General features: G+C 39.6%; 1 pseudogene; it reads right to left on the minus strand.

Moving 5' to 3' along the window:
* Window positions 1-517: 517 nt before the first annotated feature.
* LOC127415993 (NAD-dependent protein deacylase sirtuin-5, mitochondrial-like) lies at window positions 518-7325 on the minus strand (annotated as a pseudogene).
* Window positions 7326-7568: the final 243 nt, after the last annotated feature.

A 7568-nucleotide genomic window follows, 5' to 3' on the forward strand; every position in this document is an offset into this window, starting at 1 on the left:
GCACTTACCATGTTACCATGTAAATCAAGATATTTACTGGGAATTATTACACAATCCTGTGTTATCATGCAAGGTTGAATGTGTGTACACACACACACACACACACACACACACACACAGTTGAGGAGGACAACATAGTTGCAATGGAAGTGTCAAACACTATGTAGTTTTTCTGCTGCTTGTTCATACAAGTCATGACAAAGAGAGAGGGGAGTGAGAGATTTTCTACTGGACCATAAAATCTGCCACTGGACTAGACAGAATCAAGGCCACTATATGCCACATGGTGCACACACACACACAGTCACTCAAACTCGCCTCTTGAGTTTGACAAAACAAACACAAATTCTGCTACATATGCCAACAACCACTTAATTAGACCCAACGTAAAATTTTATTTTGGAAAATAAATTTTGCCCATTTTCAATACACAAACCATATAAGGCATGAACCAATAACTAAGCTTGTTCACGCTCTCTCAGTTAAATTACTCTATGCTCTACTGTCTTCTTTCTTTTTAATTGACTTCACTCTCATGGCGTTCCAGAGCAGGAGGCAGTGTGGTGCCACAAGGACCCTTAAAGTGATTCCTGTTGGTGAGAAAAACACTTATTACTGAATTACTGAAAGTACTTTGGTACCAAATCGATACTAAAAAAAAAAAAAAAAAACAATGTTCTACAATACTGTTAGTATAAAGTACTGTGACATGTGGAATGTTGTCTCTAACTGGGAGAAATGAGCGAACACAAGATTGGCTGTGAGAAAGCAGCTGGACTTCATTGCCTCCACCTGGGTGTTGTTGCGAAAAAGGAATGTGGGGAATATTACTTGAGTGCTCTCGGGGGCAATAAGCCCTCCGGAGACGAAGAAAGTTATTTAGGCGTGGGGGGGTTGCGTGTGTGGAAGCTGATTTAGGGCCGTCTCTGCTTTAGTGTCACCGGAACCTCAGAACGGAGAACATTACAACATATGTCATTATGTTACCTGCTGTAATATGGCTATTGTGCATGACAGTGGTCTTTACTGGTATCAGACACAGCCAAAGGACATGGACTGAAAATTATCCTTTTGTGACTTCGTCGGCCGCTGTGAATCACCCTCTCCTGCACTTCATACCCCAAGGAGGGGTCTTGCTGACCCAGGACAAGGGAAGTGTTCTAATTTACTCTGTGTAATGTTGTATGGATGAATTGTCTGTCTCTGTCCCCAGGGTGGCAACTGTATTGGGGAAAGGAAGCAGGAGAGGGGGGATTGCGTTCTATGGGTGTGCTAAACTGGGTAAATCGTGAATGAATTGAGTGGGACTTTAGTTCACCTGGGTGTTTTTATGCAGTGTGCTGTTGCATTGCAGACTCTCTGCTGCTACCTTCCCTGTGTATATATACTGCAGCCTGGACTTTTTAATCTGATGTTGTTTAATGAAGAAAACTGTCTTTGTGAAATAGTCTGGGTGGTTGCGTGATTTATCTTCTGGCATTTGCAATTAATGAAATAAATAACTATTACAGTACCATTTGTTTTTATTCCAGAGAGATATAATACAATGTATAGTATTATAAGTGTATATTAAATAATAAAACAATAATAAAAAAAAGTTTGCTACATTTACCCCACTAAATTAAGGCAGAAATGCATCATCACTGTCTGTGAAAACGGTCAATTTACTTACTTATAGGTGCCTTCTTTAAGTCGCTGTGTATGTAATGTTTCCTTAATTGAGAAATACTTGAAGTGTTCATGTCATTGCTTAAATTGATATGGTCAACATTCTTATAAATTTGAATTATTAATTTGACTTAAAAGGAGCATGTTCATAATAGTAACAGTTTTTGCGGGTACTTTCTGCGCAGCGGCGGATAATTTTGCTTCACACCCAGGCCGGCCACTGTGGTGGAAGACCTGTAAGATGTCTCGGACTGACATTTGACAAGAAATGTAGTTTGCTTAGACACAAATTTTTAAACACATTTTAAACACCAAACCTAAAGATATGAAACACAAGGCATCAGGAAAAAGTCACAACCTGATTGGACAGCTTTTATGATGCATATTTTGCGACGGAACTTGCCGAACATCCAAAACAATGCTGGCTGCTGGGCTGAATGCGCTCATTGGATTTATTGATGTACAGTTGTGCTCAAAAGTTTGCATACCCTTGGAGAATTGGTAATATATGTACCATTTTTAAAGAAAACATGAGTGAGCAGGCAAAACACATTTCTTTTATTTCTTATCAGGATTTGTGGTGTTGAAATCTTCACCACCGGTAGCCAACATACTGTTTACAAATTGTTGCTTAATAGTTTCATTTTTCAGCAATACAGTTTCCAACTTTATAGGTTTAAAAAAAAAAAATTCTAACTTTCTTTTACGACATTATTGAGAAGAATAAACAGGTGAACATGAAGTAAAACTCTCAAAAGATCAAAGAGATTTTGATCTTTCATTATATGACCATTTATATGTATATAAATACATGAGTATTTTCAATACTTTAACAGCTAAAGAGCTTTATTCATCAAATCAACTTATTCTGTTAACCTGCGTCTAACAAACACTACACACACACACACACACACCTGGGCAGGTGCTCCACTGGTATTCTGGTGTCCTTGGCACTGGGGTCATGCTTTCTGAGAATTGAATAAAACAGCTATATAAAACATAGAAACAGCTAAATAAGCTGAGGATATTCTCTTGTGGTTTAAAGGGACCAATACATGCCTTTTTTATTATTATTTTAATATGTTCCTTTGGGTTCACTTATCATATTAGTCTATATTTATAAAATATGATAATTTTCCACCCTCATTCTGACCCTCTGTCAGAAATGCTCGGTTTTGGTGCTGCTTCTACTTTAAGAATCGACAGTAAACACCCACTGTAATGATTGGCTCTCTGCTCTTGACTGACCTGCTCTCTCATTGCCATCTCACTGTTCACCACTATTGGGCGGAGCTATGGAAGTGATAACGTAAAGTAGGCATTAATATGTGTTGAGGAGGCGGTCAGATGCAAATGTCTCCCACAGTATGACATCACAATGTGGAGAAAGTAAAGAAAGAGTCATTTTTGTAAACAAATGCTCTTTTTCCAGTGAGGAAGTTTTGAGTTCTGAAACTTACATCATGTTTTTATAATCGAGTGAACTCATATGTGAAAAGATCAAGGAAAATGTTATTCCTCATGTCATGACCCCTTTAAACATTTGAAGGGGTGATGAGATAATAGTGGGGTGTTTGTATGTGCTTTTACCCTTTTCCCTCCAGAGCAGGACAGATCAGACTTCTGCATAGCTCATGCAACGAGTTTTAAACAGACTTCCTACGGTGAGAGAAACAAGTGAATTGAACTAAAGGGGATATTTTCAATCAGAGACAATTTTAGTTCTCATCAGTTAATTCAATATAATGGTATCATTATTCATTTTTGTGAGTTTTCGTCTCACCATGGATCTCATAGACATGTTTGGAACCAGCAAGGTGGTGCAGCTCGTCAATATTCTGAGTGATGACAAGGACAGAGCACCCCTGCTGGCTAAGACGAGACTCACACTCCGCTATAGCCAGGTGTGCAGGGTTGGGCATCTTACTGCGCATTACCTTTATATTGCAATAAATTAAAAATGTATTTCTAATTCAATCAAATACTCATATTTACATGCAATCCTAAAATATCAGACCACAGAGTGACTAATTATTATCTGTAATTATTTCCATTTGAATTAATTATGAGGTTCTAGTGTTTAAAATCTTTAAATATCTACATAACGACAGTAAAACAACCAGACATGCTAGCATGCATTTCATAACAAGGCTCCTATTCTAGAGTAGCTACAGCCCCCTTGTGGTTGCTATGAAAACAATAGGCCCAGAAATAAACATTTACATGCCTGGAAGTTTTAAAGATTCCTCACTGTAATTCTGGGTCAGCTACTATTATAAAAAGCATGTATACAGAAGTAAGTCTCATTTGGAAATGAACTTACATTTACATTTATTCATTTGGCAAACGTTTTTATCCAAAGCGATTTATAAAAAGAATCCAGTAAATAATCGTTATTATTTATTTGCTCAATCAATATTAATTTATGAATATTACACTGCAGTTGTTACTAAAAGAAACAAAGTCAATATGATTTTGTCTAATATAATGTGTGCACTACCTCACGCCTGTAATGGTAGAACTCCCACATTAAAGAGGGATCTCGAGAGAAAGCTTCAGGGGTGGTCAGATCCAGAGGCAGAGAAGTAAAAAAGAAAGACATGGAAAGAGAGAACTACATGCATGCACTTACAAGCACATACAAAAATGTACCATAATAACCATGTTTTTTTACAAAATACCATTGTAACTTCAGTTACTGTTTCTACAGAAATTCTGTGGTAACTTGGTATTAGCCATCACTGTTTGCACTACATGTTTATTACTTGTGCCTGCCATTTCCTCCAGTAGCCCCCCATCCTCGGAAGGTTGGTGCAACACTCTCTGAACTAACTCCAGCCCCCGTAATGATGGCAATGTGCTTTGCTTTAGCAAACACCTCCCAAAACTCTGCAACATGCACACATGTTCATACTATGAGGTCATACAGGAAATAAAAAATACATTTACTAAACAAATCAGACTTTACAAAAAAAATAATATATTTACACACACACACACACACACACATATATATATATATATATAGTTGAAGTCAGAAGTTTGCATACACTTAAGTTGAAGTCATTAAAACTCATTTTTTAACCACTCCACAGATTTAATATTAGCAAACTATAGTTTTGGTAAGTCGTTTAGGACATCTGTTGCAATTTTTCCAACAACTGTTTACAGACAAATTGTTTCACTTTTAAATGACTATATCACAATTCCAGTGGGTCAGAAGTTTATATACACTAAGTTAACTGTTCCTTTAAGCAGTTTGGAAAATTCCAGAAAATGATGTCACGCCTTTAGACAATTAGCTTTTGATAGGAGGTGTACTGAATTGGAGGTGTCCCTGTGGATATATTTTAAGGCCTACCTTTCAAACTCAGTGCCTCTTTGCTTGACATCATGGGAAAATCAAAAGAAATCAGCCAAGACCTCAGAAAATAATTGTGGTCCACCACAAGTCTGGTTCATCCTTGGGAGCAATTTCCAAACACCTGAAGGTTCCACGTTCATCTGTATAAACAATAATACGCAAGTATAAACACCATTTGACCATGCAGCCATCATACCGCTCAGGAAGGAGATGCATTTTGTCCCCTAGATATGAACGTAGTTTGGTGCGAAAAGTGCAAACCAATCCCAGAACAACAGTAAAGGACCTTGTGAAGATGCTGTAGGAAACAATTAGAAATGTATCTATATCCACAGTAAAACGAGTCCTATATCGACATAACCTGAAAGGCTACTCAGCAAGGAAGAAGCTAATGCTTCAAAACTGCCATAAAAATAGACAGACTACAGTTTGCAATTGCACATGTGGACAAAGATCATTTTTGGAGAAATGTCCTCTGGTCTGATGAACCAAAATGTAACTTTTTGGCCATAATGACCATGGTTATGTTTGGAGGAAAAAGGATGAGGCTTGCAAGCCGAAGAACACCATCCCAACCGTGAAGCATAGGGGTGGCAGCATCATGTTGTGGGGGTGCTTTGCTGCAGGAGGGACTGGTGCACTTCACAAAATAGATGGCATCATGAGGAAGGAAAATTATGTGGATATATTGAAGCAACATCTCAAGACATCATCCAGGAAGTTAAAGCTCGGTCGCAAATGCGTCTTCCAAATGGACAATAACTCCAAGCATACCTCCAAAGTTGTGGCAAAATGGCTTAAGGAGAACAAAGTCAAGGTATTGGAGTGGCCATCACAAAGCCCTGACTTCAATCCGATAGAACATTTGTGGGCAGAACTGAAAAAGCATGTGCGAGCAAGGAGGCCTACAAACCTGACTCAGTTACGTCAGTTCTGTCTGGAGGAATGGGACAAAATTCCAGCAACTTATTGTGAGAAGCTTGTGGAAGGCTACCCAAAATGTTTGACCCAAGTTAAACAATTTAAAGGCAATGCTACCAAATACTAACACATTGTATGTAAACATCTGACCCACTGGGAATGTGATGAAAGAAATAAAAGCTGAAATAAATCATTCTCTCTACTATTATTTCACATTCTTAAAATAGTGATCCTAACTGACCTTAGACAGGGAATGTTTTCTATGATTAAATGTCAGGAATTGTGAAAAACTGAGTTTAAATGTATTTGGCTAAGGTGTATGTAAACTTCTGACTTCAACTGTATATATATAACTCAGCAAAAAAAAAGAAACATCCCTTTTTCAGGACACTGTATTTTAAAGATAATTTTGTAAAAATCCAAATAACTTTACAGATCTTTATTGTAAAGGGTTTAAACCATGTTTTCCATGCTTGTTCAATGAACCATAAACAATTAATGAACATGCACCTGTGGAACGGTCATTAAGACACTAACAGCTTACAGACGGTAGGCAATTATGGTCACAATTATAAAAACTTAGGACACTAAAGAGACCTTTCTACTGACTCTGAAAAACACCAAAAGAAAGATGCCCAGGGTCCCTGCTCATCTGCGTGAACATGCCTTAAGCATGCTGCATGGAGGCATGAGGACTGCAGATGTGGCCAGGGCCATAAATTGCAATGTCCGTACTGTGAGATGCCTAAGACCGCGCTACAGGGAGTCAGGAAGGACAGCTGATCGTCCTCGCAGTGGCAGACCATGTGTAACAACACCTGCACAGGATCGGTACATCCAAATATCACACCTGCAGGACAGGTACAGGATGGCAACAACAACTGCCTGAGTTACACCAGGAATGCACAATCCCTCCATCAGTGATCAGATTGTCCGCAATAGGCTGAGAGAGGCTGGACTGAGGGCTTGTAGGCCTATTGTAAGGCAGGTCATTACCAGACATCACCGGCAACAACGTCACCTATGGGCACAAACCCACCTTTGCTGGACCAGACAGGACTGGCAAAAAGTGCTCTTCACTGACGAGTCGTGGTTTTGTCTCACTAGGGGTGATGGTCGGACTCATGTTTATCATCAAAGGAATGAGCGTTACACCGAGGCCTGTACTCTGGAGCGGGATCGATTTGAAGGTGGAGGGTCTGTCATGCTCTGGGGCGGTGTGTCACAGCATCATCGGACTGAGCTTGTTGTCATTGCAGGTAATCTCAACGCTGTGCGTTACAGGGAAGACATCCTCCTCCCTCATGTGGTACCCCTCCTGCATGCTCATTCTGACATGTTTCTCCAGCATGACAATGCCACCAGCCATACTGCTTGTTCTGTGCATGATTTCCTGCAAGACAGGAATGTCAGTGTTCTGCCATGGCCTGCGATCTCAATCCCATTGAGCATGTCTGGGACCTGTTGGATCGGAGGGTGAGGGCTAGGGCCATTCCCCCAAGAAATGTCCGGGAACTTGCGAGTGCCTTGGTGGAAGAGTGGGGTAACATCTCACACCAAGAACTGGCAAATCTGGTGCAGTCCATGAGGAGGAGATGCACTGCAGTACTTAATG

This window comes from Myxocyprinus asiaticus, chromosome 25 (genome assembly GCF_019703515.2).
Source record: "Myxocyprinus asiaticus isolate MX2 ecotype Aquarium Trade chromosome 25, UBuf_Myxa_2, whole genome shotgun sequence".
NCBI classification, from domain to species: domain Eukaryota; kingdom Metazoa; phylum Chordata; class Actinopteri; order Cypriniformes; family Catostomidae; genus Myxocyprinus; species Myxocyprinus asiaticus.